Source organism: Canis lupus, chromosome 8 (assembly GCF_003254725.2).
Source record: "Canis lupus dingo isolate Sandy chromosome 8, ASM325472v2, whole genome shotgun sequence".
Taxonomy (NCBI): domain Eukaryota; kingdom Metazoa; phylum Chordata; class Mammalia; order Carnivora; family Canidae; genus Canis; species Canis lupus.
The window spans coordinates 39,897,132-39,911,232 of NC_064250.1; the positions used below are offsets into that span (position 1 = coordinate 39,897,132).

At 32.7% G+C, this 14,101-nt stretch overlaps 1 protein-coding gene across 13 annotated transcripts in view; it reads left to right on the forward strand.

Annotated features, from left to right (window-relative positions):
* Positions 1 to 14,101, forward strand: part of FUT8 (fucosyltransferase 8) — a 301,256-nt gene that overhangs the window by 132,220 nt on the left and 154,935 nt on the right. The window lies entirely within an intron of this gene.

The window sequence follows — 14,101 nt, forward strand, 5'->3', positions numbered from 1 at the left end:
AGTTTTAAATCTGTTTAAACCAAAATTTTATTTATTTTTTTAATTATTTTTTTAATATATTTTTAAAATTTTTTATTTATTTATGATAGTCACAGAGAGAGAGAGAGAGAGGCAGAGACACAGGCAGAGGGAGAAGCAGGCTCCATGCACCGAGAGCCCAACGTGGGATTCGATCCTGGGTCTCCAGGATCACGCCCTGGGCCAAAGGCAGGTGCCAAACTGCTGCGCCACCCAGGGATCCCTAAACCAAAATTTTAATCTCTGTTCTTTAGAAAGAGTTCTCTAGAAAGATTGTGAATCTTTATTCATTATTTGTATTCTGTATGACTTGGAATTTTTCAATACATCTGTCTGCCCTTATTAGCTATTAAATGCGATGTTTTTTTTAAGTTTTACATTTTAATTCCAGTATAGTTAAAATATATTGTTATATTAGCTTCAGGTGTACAACACAGTGATTCAACAGTTCTGTAGAACTATATACATCATTACTCACTGTTCATTATGATAAGTGTACTCTTAATCCCATTTAATTTATCTATTTTACCCATCCCGTCCCCAACTTTCACTCTGATACACTTTATTTTAAATAAGCACCCTCAGTTAAAGTTAAACTTTTTTCAACAAGAACTTTTTTTTACTTCAAGCATATTTCAGAATACATGGTTCTAAAAGATATATATAAAACATTCCATCCAAGAAAAATAGAATACATATTTTCCTAAAATACATACAGAATTTCCTGGTTAAATCACATAAAAAGAGACATAACAAATATTACAAGTTTAAGAAGACTGAAATCATACCAAGTATATTTTCCAGCCACAATGATACAAAACTAAAGATCAACAATAAAAGAAAGCTGGAAAATCTAAAATATGAATGTTAAATATTTAATATGTAAGTGTTAGCACACGATTGCACGAACAGTGGGCCAAATAAGAAATCAAACAGAAAATCAAAATATGTCTCAAAACAAAAGAAAAAGAAAACACAATATTCCAAAACCTATGGGTTGCAGCAAAAGCAGAAGTTAGAGTGAAATTTATGCTATAAATCCTTGTATTGAGAAAGTTCAAATAAACAGTATACCACAAGAAACCAGAAAAAGAAGAAACTTAGCTGAAATTTAGTAGAGGAAGGAAATGACAAAAAAATATATATATAACCAGAATAAACAGTAACAGAACATTGAAGGTAATGATTTTTTTTTTCAAAAAAATTTAAACAAAATTGGCATTGCTTTATGTACATTAAGAAAAAAAAGAGAAGGGATGCCTGGGTGGTTCAGCAGTTGAGAGTCTGCCTTTGACTCAGGGCCTGATCCTGGAGTCCCGGGATCGAGTTCTACATCAGGCTCTGTGCATGGAGCCTGCTTCTCCGCCCTCTGCCTATGTCTCTGCTTCTCTCTGTGTGTCTCTCATGAATAAATAAATAAAATCTTTAAAAAAAAAGAAAAAAAAAGAAGAGTCATAAACCAAAATGAGAAATGGAAGAGAAAATAATACAACGGATAACCCCAGAAATACATCGTGTGATAACAGTATAAAGTAACAAATAACTTAGAAGAAATACATGGTGTGATAACAGAATAAACTAACAAATAACTTAGAAAAAAAAAAAACCCAGATAATTTCTAAAAATGCATGTTACCACAATCTAATCATCAATCTTGAATCCAAGAAATAGACCAATATCTTAGACCAATAATAAGAATGCAAGTTGAATTAGGAATCAGAAATCTCCCAGCATGGAAAAGTCCAAGACCACATGGTTTCATTGGTGAATTCTACCAAATATTTAAAAATATAATAATGACAATCTTTGTTAAATTCTTAGAAATAATGGAATATAGAGAACACATTCAAAATCATTCCATAAGGCCAGTACTTCCCCGATATCAAAGCAGGATAAAAATAACACAAGAATAAAAAAGTCTAGTTTGTCTGATCTAAGTATTGCTACTCTGACTTTCTTTTGGCATCCATTAATGTGGTAAATGTTTTTCTACTTTCTCACTTTCAATCTCCAAGTGTCTTTAAGTCTAAAATGAGTCTCTTGTAGGCAGCATATAGATGGGCCTCGCTTTTTTATGCGTTCTGACATCTGTGTCTTTTGATTGGAGCATTACTCCATTTACATTCAAAGTAATTAATTTTTTTAAAGATATTTATTTAGAGAGTGTGAGTGGGGGGGAAAGGCAGGGGGAGAAGGAGAGAGAGAATCTCAATCTCTGCGCTGAGCACGGAGTCCAACATGGGGCTCAATCTCATGACCTTCAAATCATGACCTGAGCCAAAATCAAAAGTTGGACATTTAACTGACTGAGCCACCCAGGCACCCTCAAAGATATGTATTTACTGCCATTTTATTATTTGTTTTGTTGTTGTTTCTGGAGATTGTCTCTGATCCTTTCTTGTCTTTTAGTCTTTTGGTCTCTTCTTTCCGCTCTAAGAGTTCTCTTTAATACTTCTTGCAGGGCTGATTTAGTGGTCATGAACTCCTTTAGTTATTGTTTTTTCTTTATCACTATATTTTGCAAGTTTAATTATAATATGTCTTGGTGTTGGCATACTTTTGTTGATTTTTGATGGAAGTTCTCTGTACCTCCTGATCTGCATGTCTGTCTCCTTCCCTAGATTAGGGAAGTTTTCTGCTATTATTTCTTGAAATAAATTTTTGGTCCCCTTTTCTCTTCTTTCTTCTGGGACTCTTATAATACACGTTATTGTTTTTGATGTAGTTACTGAGTTCGCTAAGTCTGTTCTTACGTTGCATAATTCTCTTGTTCAGCTTCATTATTTTTCATTATTTTGTCTTCTAGACTCTTCAGCTTATCCTGAGTTGGACTGAGTACAAGTCTTTGTTTTTTGTTTTTGTTTTTGTTTTTTTAAGATTTTATCTATTCATTCATGAGAGACACAAAGAGGCAGAGACATAGGCAGAGAGAGAAGCAGGCTCCATGCAGGGAACCTGATGTGGGACTCAATCAAGGGACTTATCATGCCCTGAGCCAAAGGCAGACACTCAACTGCTGAGCACCCAGGTGTCTCAAGTCTTTGGTTTGAAATTAATTTTGGATATATTTCCTTCTGAGCATTTGTTTTAACATTTCCTGCATGTAAAAATAAATGAATAAATATATGAAAATGACTTTGAATCTTTTAATTCTTCTAAGGCTTGATTTTAATTTTATTTTCCCTAGAATTTTAACTGTAGGTATTAAATATATGCACATTTGGGTAATATTCATGCATTCAGTTTTTCATTCAACAAATACTCATAAAGGGCTTGCTCTGTTTTAGGCACTGTGCTCTAAGTCCCTGTTCTTTCTTAAAATGAGATGGACTGAAGGAGATTACCAATTGGTCTTTGGTAATGTACTGTAATTACCTGTGGCTGGGATTGAGGCAACCAACTTGTTCATGAAGAATAGTAGCCAGAGGACAGAAGCTGACGGGCCAACGGGGTAGAATAGAAAGATAAAAGTAGATTTTTGAAGTGATTAACTTTTTGTCTACTGAGAAATTAAAATTTCCTTATTTTTAAAGCAGTTTTGAGTTAGATTTTCTCTAACTTGTATCCTAATATGTCATAATTGATACAGTTTGTTGGGAACTGTCTCTGAAAAGAGGTGACATTTAACTCAATTAGACATCTGAATTGTAAGACTTAGCTAAAGGAATTGCATTTCAAGTAGAAGGAACAGGAAGAATGAAGGTGCCATGATAGGTAAGAACTTGGCAGAAGGCTAGTATACTTACTTTCTAATGACCAAGGGAAAAAGAGTAGTAACTGATATTTACAAATTGCATTACAGTTTACAAATCATTACATCTATTATTTCATGTAATCTTTACAATTATGTGAGGATATACTGTTATTCTCATTTTATAGTTGGGTAACTTCCCATATATTTATAGCCAGTCATTAATTTGAAATAGTTGCTGTTTCTACCCTATCGTGCTGCCAGTCAAGTATATATTATGTAATACTGGATAATCAGATAAAATGGTAAGGGTATACATTTCATTTGAATTTTTTTTAGTACTACCACTTTTTACCAGTTTTAATCTATCAGGGCCAAAGGTACTGATGCCAAGGCTAGATTTCTGGACCCATTTGAATGGTACAAATTAATTGCATCAGTAAACACAGCTTGATGTGTTATCTTGAGTTAAGGTGAGTGAGATACTCCTGATAGAAACCTCATAAATGTGATTATTTGTTTGCTCTTCATAATGAGGAAGATTAATTTCTAAGATATTGGCTGGTTTTGGTGAATTTAAATAGAGTATTTTGTCCTTATGCATTCAGGATGCATAGCATTTTAAATTCATATGTGCATATACTGTGACCTTACTGATAAGCAGTGTGAAAGTATGATAGATCACTCTGTAAGTAATGAATGAAAATTGAATTTTATAGTCTTGGTGAGGGCTATATGAAAATTTCCTTTTCTGTCCTCTCCTATCTTCCCCCTCCTCCTCCCCTGCCTTCTTGACTCCCTCTTTTTACTTTCTTCCTCCCTGACTTTATTCTATATTTCAGTTTAGTTGGTTACTTTGTGCTTTTATATAAATAAAGTTGATTTCAACTAGCATTAAAAGGCCATTTTAATTTATGATACTATTTTAATTTGTTTTTTTTCTACTTAAATTAATAAACATAATTTTATAAACTTCATTTTTTTCCATTTATGGAGACTGGACAGTAAGAAGTATTTTTTAAAAATATTTTATTTATTTATTCATGAGAGACAGAGAGAGAGAGAGAGAGAGAGGCAGAGACACAGGCAGAGGGAGAAGCAGGTTCCATGAGGGAGCCCGATATGGGACTTGATCTCGGGTCTCCAGGATCACACCCTGGGCTGAAGGTGGCGCTAAACTGCCGAGCCACCTGGGCTGCCCAGTAAGAAGTGTTTTAAATAAATTATATAACAATATTTAATTTGAAAGTGAATTTAGATCAAATGGGAAGATATTTAAAGTCTTGGGTATATGTTAATCACAAACTGAATTTCTTATGTACAGGGCTTTTAAAACATTTGTACTTTTTTTCCCTTTTTTTTAATTCAAGATTTTATTTATTTATTTGAGACAGAGAGAGTGCATAAGAGAGTGAGAGAGAGCTTGAAGCAGGCACAGGGTTGGAGAGCTAGAGGCAGAAAGAGAGGGAAAAGCAGACTTCCAGTTGAGCAGGCAGCCTGATGCAGGGCTCAGTCCCAGGACCCTGGGATCATGACCTGAACCAAAGGCAGATGCTTAACCAAGGGAGCCACCCAGGTGCCCCCCACCAAAATATTTGTACATTATAATTGATAATTAGCTTTTTTCTAAAAGTTTTGTTTCCCTTTATCAACCTGATGCCTTTAAAATGTAATAGTTATATTTAACCTCTATGATTTTATTTTTCTGTTGAATTTTTCATTTCATTACAATGAGTTACTTCAAGAAGCAGTCTCTAATAATAATTTGGTTTTTACTCTTTCCAGTTAGAAAAGTAAATTCTTCTAAAGATAATAACTCTCTGAAATATAAATTTTACTATAATAATAAATAGTATATATTTATTATGATTTAGGGAATCATTATTTGAATATTTGTGATTATTTCTTTTGTTCTGAAGAAGGTTAGACTAGTAAAATTCAACACAGTTTTTGGTTTGTTAATTATATTACTAGTTATTTGAGTTGATTCTTAATTTTTTTTGAGATATGTACAAAATACAATTTTCACATTACCATTTGGATTGAAGTTGATTATATTTATAGAATAATTACCTTTGAAAAATTTTCATTAAAAGAATGTACAGTGATTTTGCTAAAAAAACCTCTTTCATTGAAACTCAAGATGCGAGCACATAATTTAGCCATTTAATGAATTAGCAGCCTTCAATTATTGAAATTCTCAATTACATTCACAAAATGGAGGTAGTTTAAACTTTCTCTTAAAATGTTTTTCAGCTGCATTGAAGCATAATTTACATCAATAAAATGTACCCATATTAAGTATACAGATAGATGGTTTTTCTCAAATATATACCTTCTTGTAACTAACATTCCCTGTTTTAGTCACCTGATTGCTCTGTGGCACTATGTGTTTGTTTGTTCTAGACTTTCATATTAATGTGTTTTTTTTGTCTCTACTATCTTTAGCCATGCATATTGTTGAGATTCATCCATGTTGTATATATTAATAGTTTTCTCCTTTTTACTGTTGAATAATATCCTTTTATATGAATATATCACAATTTGTTCATCCAGTCATGTGTTGGTAATACTTGGATTTTTTCAAAATTTTGGCACTTACAAATAAAGCAGCTGTGAACATTCTTGTATGTCTTTGTATGACCATATGTCTTCGTTTCTTTTGTAAATACTTAAGAATGGAATGGTTGAGTTATATGGCAAATATATATTTAGCATTTTATGGGTCTGTCAGACTTTTTTTTCTTTTTTCTTTTCTAGAAAAATTTATTTAAAATTGTTGTTACATTTTCTATAAATATATTTCATAGAATACACACATACAGCCATATGGGCCTGGAGTTTTCGTCATGGGAAGATTTATAAATATGAATTTGAATCTTTAATAGTCATGAGGCTATACAGCTATTCAGAATGTCTCTTTCTTCTTGATTGAGCTTTGGTTGTTTCTTTTAAGAAACTTGCCAGTTTCAGGTCTGGCTTTGTATTTGTTGACACAAAGTTGTTTACAATATTCCCTTATCTTTTGTAGCATCTGTAGTGATACCCCCCCCCCCCCCTGCTTTCTAAAGATTTTATTTGTTAGAGCAAGAGAGAGAGAGCAAGAGCAGGAGGGAGAGGAGGAAGAGGGAAAAGTGGGCTTAATCCCAGGACTCTGGAATCATGACCTGAGGTGAAGGCAGACACTTAACCAACTGAGCCACCTCAGCACCCAGATGCTCTCTTTTCATTCCTAATATTGGCAACTTATGTCTTATTGCCCCCTGCCCCCGATTAGTTCAGCTGAAATATCAATTTTATAGGTCTTTTCAAGGGGCTTGTTTTTGGTCTCATTGATTTTTTTTCTATTGCTTATCTGTTTGATAGTTCATTGATAGAGTTTATATTTTGAATCTTTTACCTATTTCACCAAACTTTGTAGTACTGTCATACCTCTTGAAGAATAATGTAGAAGCTTTAAAACAATCTTTCATTTTTCTGCCTGTCATCTTTCATTATCATTGGCATACACTTTATGACATTGTTATATGTCCCATAATGCTTTATCATTACTTTAGTTTTAAAGAATCAAATCTATTTTAGAAGAAATTAAAATGATATTTCATTTATACTTACCATACATTTAATATGTCTGTTTAAATCCATTGTTTATATTCACTTTTCCATCTACAGTCAGCCAGAAAAGCATCCTTTTACATATATCTTGTAGTGGTATCTGCTGCCAACAAGTTCTTTCAGCTTTTATTTTCCTTTCAGAAAACAAAATGTACTTATTTTGCCTTAAAAAAAAAAAAAACCTTAAAAAAACCTTTTTTATTTTGGAATAATTTTGGAATTACAGAAAATTTGCAAAGAAAGTACAGAGAGTTTCCAATACTCTTGGCCAAGTTTCCCACTTATACAGCTGTGGTAATTTGTCAAAATTAATAAATTAGCAGTGGTACAGTGTTATTAACCAAACTACAGATCATATTGGATTTCACCAGTTTTTCCTCAGTGTCCCTTTCTCTTCTAAGATCCAAATCCAGGATACCATGTTGCATATAGTCATTATGTCTCCTTGGCCTTCTCATATCTTTGGCAATTTCTTAGTTATTTCCTGTTTTTTATGACCTTAATAGTTTTGAAGAGTATGTTTGGGTCAGTTCTGGTTTGTCTGGTATTTTTCTCATTATTAGGATGAAGTTACAGATTTGTGAGTGAATACCATAGAGATGATATGCCCTTCTTCAGTACCATTTAGAATTGTTTCATCACTGTAAGATTTCCCCTGCAGCCCCTTGGTAATCTGCCTCTCCTTGCATTTCTAGTCCTTGGCTACTGCTAATCCATTTTTCATCCTAGTTTTCCATCTTCAATAATGTTAAATAAATGAATAACACAATGTGCAAATTTTGATTCTGGCTTCCTTCATGTAGTAAAATATATTAAAATTTCATCCATTTCATTGAGTGGGTCAGTAGCTCGTTCCTTTTAATTACTGAGCAGTATTCCTTAGTTTTTGACATATCAGAGTTAAATTCATTCATCTGTTAAAGGCCATATCAGTTTTTTTCCCAGTTTTGCCTATTATATATATGTAAAGCTGCTATAAACATTTGAGTATCGATTTTTGGAGAACATAAGCTTTCATTTCTCTTGGGTTGATACCTAGGAGTGGCATTCTTTGGTTAAGCATAGTTTTAACTTTGAGTCCTAAAACTTGTTTAGGAAAAAATAGGAGAAAATACATGTGATCTTAGATTTGGGATTGAATTTTTAGATATAAGACCAAAACAACAATTATGAAAAAAAAGAATAGATCATATTTCATTAAAACATTTAAAGTTTTGCTGGGTGTGGCATTTTTTTTTTAAATAAACATACATTTTCCTTATGACACAACAGCCTTACTTTTTGGTATTTACCAAGTTAAGTGAAGACTTAAGTTCACAGAAAACTGCTTTTATTTTTGAAAATATTTTCACTGGATAGCCGAGTGTAGTTTTGCCTTTTTTTTTTTTTTTAATTTCAGCAATTTTAGAAGATGTTGTTCCATTGCCCACTAGCTTGTACTTTTTTCTAAGAAGCCCCTGAAATTGTTTTTGCCATGTATGTATTTTTCCATGACTATTTTTCCCCTCTAAATTATGATTTTATTTGTATTTTAAAATATGTTACAAATTCTGTGTTTACTTATGACTAGGCTTATTTTTACTGTATATTAAAGTTTGATGACAGGTTTCATTCTGAGAAGTCCTTTTTCAAGCTGAATTTCAAAATTGGGAAATGCTGGTATATTCTAACTGGCCCTGAGGCTAATGATGTAAATTGCTTTCTTGCTAACGATGATGTATGGCTTTTATTTGAGTCTTATCAATACATGAACAATTTTTGGTTCATGATGATGGATACTATATGGTGATACCCTGTGGGGAAAGCTGTAAAATATCATAATATCTAAAGATAAGTGCTATAAAGTACCTGCTTTAAAATTTTCTTTTCTATCAAATCTTTTCAGATTTTTTTCCTGGATATTTTTCTCTGGATTTTTTTTTAATTGACATATAACATAATATATATAACATACTAGTTTCAGGTGTGCAACATCTTGATTTGATATTTGTATATATTGTGAAATGACTACCACAATAAGTCTAGTTAGCATTTCTCACTGTATTTAGTTATAAAGTTTTTCCTGTGATGAGGGTATTTTTTTTATTACTTTGTCTTCAAGTCCATTGAACTTTTCCTCTGTAGTATCTAATCTTTAATCCTTTCCAGAGAATTTTTAAAACTTTCAGATACTTTTACTTACAGAAATTATTTTTTGTTATAGCTTTTCTTTTTTTAGTGTATTGACTTTTAAATTTAAATTGTAGTGTATATTTTTAGTAATTGTTTTAGTTTCCTTGTCTGCTTTCATCATCTCTGTCTTACGGGTTTGTTTTAGGTTGCTGATTTTCTTTTTGGTTCTGAGTCACAGAAAAACACAGTTTTGGGAGGAAAAAGTAATTCATAATTTATTAAACTGTATTGATCAGCAATTATGTTTTTTTTTCCAATATGGAGCTATTGCAAAAAAAAATTATAATGAATAGACTTGTAAAATGCATTTTGTTCATATGTTAAAACACATCTTAGTATAAATTCCTGCTAGTGGGATTTCTCATCAAAGGTCATGTTTTTACATAAATACTTGATATATAATGCCATATTTTCCTTTGCATAGTATATAAGTATATACATACTTGTATTAGTTAAGTAAGTGGTGAATTATTTTTGAGTTTGGAAGACTATCCTCTTATGAGAGTGGTTCATAGCAGAACAACTCTTTGTTCTGACTCTTAGTTAGTTCTATAGAATATTGTTATATACTTATCTTTTGCCCTTAGCATTAAAGGGAAACCACTTGAATGTGATTCTTGGAAACATCATTTGCACATAGTCAGATGCTAAAGGAAGTGGCTATTGGTCATTTTCTTATTTGTCAGATAATAAGAACAGTCAATTTGACATGTTATAAATGGTACTGCAATTGTTGTTTTTCACAGAGTGATTAGTTCTGTCTTTAGGAAATTAATTAGGTGGTATAGTTTATATTCAGCTTCTCACTGTATCACTTAGTATGTTAGTTGCTTCAAGAAGAGGCTTTTCTGAAGTTGTTTCTGTGGAATTACTTCCCTTTGCAATTAGAATCCAATAGAATGTTACCTCTTGAGGGCAGAGCTTCTCATGGTCTTAGTCACTGCTACCACTCCAGGGCCTAGGACAGTGTCTTTTATATGATTGGGACTTATTAAGTATTTTTTGAATGAACAAATGATTGAATCATGGTACTTTATAGCATTAGGTAAAGTATATGGTAGATTTGTTCCAGATGTTCTCTATTACAAATGTTGATTAGAACCATGCTATATATTTTAAAATAAATAGAGCACAATGTATAAACAGCTACACTGAGTGAAGTAACTTATTTAAAGTTAAACTTCTTATTGGTGGCACAGGAGAGTATGTAAAAAATGACCATCATAATGGACAAAGACCTTTGCTCATGCCATCTCTCAGATGCACTCCCTTTTCTACTGCAACTGTGAAACTTTCCCCGTCTTCTCAAGATACTAAATTCTCTCTCAGAAATCCCAGAATAGTCATCTATATCATATATCTTATGTTCATCCTTTCTGTTTTGTATTTTGAATCACGCTTTTGTTTTTGTTCATTTTATCTCCACTATTGGATTTTTTATACTTATTTTCTAAATCATTTGTTGTTCTGGGGCAATATTGATACTTAATGAGATGATGGAAGTGTTCTATATCTGTACCATTCATAATGGTAGCCATAGGCAGAAGTGGCTATTGAACAATAAAAATGTTGGTACTGTGACTGAGGACAAATTTTTACTTTTAATTCTAGTTTAAGTAGTTGCATACGGCTAGTGACTATTGAAGCAGATAGTGCAGTTCTAGGGCTTACAGTATACATTTTTGAGCTATCAGTCTAATGTACTATAAGAACTTTACTACAGTGTACTTCCATTTTTTCCCTCCTCTCCTTCTGTGTTTAGTCATATTTTCTACAGACTCATAAACCTAGTGATACGTTATTGCTCTTTTTGAGTTAGACATTAAGTTAGGGAAAATATGTTTTTATTTTCTTTAGATTTTACCACTTCCAGTGCTGTTTATTTCTTTGTGTAGATCCAAATTTCTGTGTGGCATCATACTTCTCCTATGTGAAGGACTTCAGTTTACTCTTTTTTTTTTGTAGTGCAGTTTTGCTGGCACAAAGTATTTTTCAGCCTCACCCCACCCCCAGAAACAACTATTCTTGAAAGATATTTTCACTAGTTATAAGTTGTGAACCATGCTATAAAATTATCTCCACTTCCATCTCTCCATTCCCCCGCCCCCACCCCCCGCAGTACTTTAAAGATGTTGCTCTGTGGTCTTCTGGCTGACTTGTTTCTGATAAGAATTATGTTCTCATTCTTTGTCAGTATGTAATTTTTCCCCAGCTACCTGCAAGATTTTCTCTTTGTTTTTCAGCAGCTTTACCTACATTTTAAATTTACCTTTCCAGCAGTTCTCTGCATTTCTTGGATTTGTGATTTATTGTTCATTGATTTTAGAAAATTCTCAGCTAACATGTTTTAAAATATATTTTTTGCCTTATTTTCTCTCCTCTCTTTCTGTAACTCCAATTATATATGTGTTAGATCATTTGATAATCAATCCTCTCACAGATTTCGAGTTCCTTCTCTTTTTTTCCAGTCTTTTTTTTTTCTCTTTGAGTTTTATTTTGATAATCTGGCAGCCTTCTATCATGTTCACTGATCAATTTTCACTTTTATCTAGTTTTCTGGTAAGCCTGTTGAAGGTCCTCTGGTCTTTTTTTTGTTAATTTGGTATTTTATCTGCTGAATCCTCCATCTGTTCACGTGTGTTGTCCACATTCAATATATTGGTTATAATTATTCTGAATTTTCTGTCTGATAGGTCTAACATCCAGTTTATTTATGGGTCTGGCTCTGGTGTTTGTTTTATCTCTTGAAAACGGTTTGTCATATCTTGCTTTTTTTTTTTTTTTTATGTGTTTCAGGATTTTTGTTGCATGCCAGACATTATAATTACAGAGTAGTAAAGACTGAGGTGAATAGTATTTATGCTCAGAAATGGGTACCTTTCTTTTTTGAGGCTATTTGTTTATGTATGAATGGGAATTGAGTCATTATGTTCAGTGATTGAATTGGGTTTGTTTTGTTGTTGTTTTTACAAGTTGCTACCTTCATTGAGTCAGAGACTTAAAATTCTTAGAGTAGTGGAATACTGCTACCTCATTTTTAGTGTGGGGCCTGGAGTGCTAAGATTACTCAGTATTCTAGTCTGTCCTTAGCGTTTACCATGTCTTTGGATGGCTGCATCACAAGATGATCTGTCTCAATATTCTTTATATTTTTGATTAGTTGATGGAGAGTGTGAAGTTTATTTTGTTGTCTTTCTCAAAAGAATGTTGAGTTTTGTTTGAATAGGCATGTAATTTACTTTTTGATCACCTTGATCCTTTTGTAGCTTGTTTTTAATTTTGTTATAGTTTTTGTTAGCCTCATCTTAATTCTGTGGCTGGAGTCATTAAACTTTGGCTCATGAGCTAAATCTGGTCCATAGCCTGTTTTTGTATAGTTTTTGAGTGAAGAATGGGATTTTACATTCTTAAAAGGCTATAAAGAAACAAAAATAAAAAATATGTGATAGAAATTATGTGTCCCACTAACTTATGATATTTATTATCCTGCTTTTTAGAGAAATTTTTCTGATCCCTGCTCTAGGGCTTACTTAACCCTAACTTCTAAGGTGTTTTATTTCTTGCCTTTCTACTGAATGCACCAGGTTTTCTTTGCGGCATTTTCATTGTTTTTGGTTGGAACTCATAGATTTTCCCCTTCAAACAGTCTCTGAGAGATAGTTACTTTTCAGTTAGCTCGTATTTTTCTTTTCTTGATAATTGTTCTTTGGCAGCCTCATGAAATCTTATGCACGCAGAGCTTAGTATCCAGCCAAAGACTAAAGGTTCACCTATGCACATTTTTAGATCGTTTTCACTGGGCAGCACCCTCCTCTTTAATATGCTAACTTGTAGATTCTCGCTCCCTTAAACTTCTTAGACTTTATCTTTTCACTTTAGGAAGACAGCTGTGCTTTGCATGGGTCCTCCACTTTTGTGTGGGTATTCAGTAAATTTTAGGCAAAAGACTGGAGTGATTATAGGACTTACCTTTGATTGTTTACCTTATCTCAGGCATCACAGTCTTGTCTGGCTATTGCCCGATCTCTGAAAACAGGTTTTCTAAATACTTAAGTTTTCTAGCCTAGTTAAATAAATAAGATTGTAATTATTAGTTTAATGCTATATTGGAAGTCTAAAGGCATTTATCGAATTTCTTATTTGCTCTAAATTGAGTTTAATTTTTATAAAATTTTATAAAAAAATTTTATAATTGAGTAAAATTTTATAAAAAGTATTTGTAAGATATGTTAGCAGGATGCATAAGAAAGTATGATTAAGATTCAATTCTGTCTGGCATTTGAATGCCTGCTCTGTGCCTTAGACTTTGTACAACTTGCTGGGGACAGAAAGAATAACACATGAACTGAAGACCAGGCACTCAGCCCTAGTAGGAAGTAGGCATGTATACTAATTATCTATTGTTATATAACAAATCACCTTAAGACTAAGTGATTTAAGACAGTTACTATCTATCTGTTGGTCAAGAATCTGGGCATGGCTTAGCTAGATCTTCTGGCTGTGGTCTTTCAAAAGCCTGAGATCAAAATGTGGACCAAGCTTCAGTCACATTAAGGCTTGACTGGTACAGAATCCATTTCTAAGCTTAATTACATGGTTGTTGAC